Genomic DNA, 706 nt, shown 5'->3' with positions numbered 1-706 from the left:
GAGGTGGAGGAGAGCTGTGGGCGGAGCTCTCGGTATGCGGAGGTGGGGCGCTGTGGGCGGAGCTCTCGGTATGCGGAGGTGGGGCGCTGTGGGCGGAGCTCTCGGTATGTCGCTGTGGGCGAGCTGGCGCCGGTGTAGGAAAAGCGATTTGCATGTCGTGTTTCCAGATGCAAATCGGTGATGAGATCCGTTTGCTGAGCCGGTTCCTTAACCCCTCGCTGACCGGACGCCGCTCCCGGCAGGTGAGACGGAGGGACGCAGATTTTGGCATTGAACGCTTTTCCTGCGTTTATCATAAGACTGAGAACCGCGCCGAGCGGAGCCGCTGATCTCCACCGTTCAATTCTGACACCTCCTGAGCTGTGACCGGCCCGCCTCCTGCGCCCTCTTATTGGTCCAGCACTGCCATAGATGGCTCCTCATCCTGGCCAATAGGGGAGCGGGAAGGGGGTGTGTCAGCCGGCGACTCGGCTGTGAAGAGTCAGAATTTCTCGGCAGGGTTTGGAAAGTGATCAGTAGTGACAGGTCCTCTTTAGGGCTCCGTAAATATGTTTTGTGTCCCCCGCCGTCTTTCCCGCCTTCATTTGCCTGGCGCGGCGCGGCGTTCTCCCCGGCAGACGGGCGGCTAATGGTAATTATCGGGATTATGCAAAGCGCGCGGTTTGCATGAACGGCAGAAATCCGTGTAAGGGGATCCAACCAAACA

The 706-nt window shown here is 59.5% G+C and overlaps 1 protein-coding gene across 1 annotated transcript in view; it reads left to right on the top strand.

Moving 5' to 3' along the window:
* Positions 1-706, top strand: part of LOC108803716 (guanine nucleotide-binding protein G(i) subunit alpha-2-like) — a 12,841-nt gene that overhangs the window by 3,805 nt on the left and 8,330 nt on the right. The window lies entirely within an intron of this gene.

Source organism: Nanorana parkeri, unplaced genomic scaffold (assembly GCF_000935625.1).
Source record: "Nanorana parkeri isolate BGI_ZX_2015 unplaced genomic scaffold, ASM93562v1 scaffold4084, whole genome shotgun sequence".
NCBI lineage: Eukaryota > Metazoa > Chordata > Amphibia > Anura > Dicroglossidae > Nanorana > Nanorana parkeri.
The sequence above is the reverse complement of the archived record's forward strand: the minus strand, read 5'-3'. Positions and strand labels throughout refer to the sequence as shown.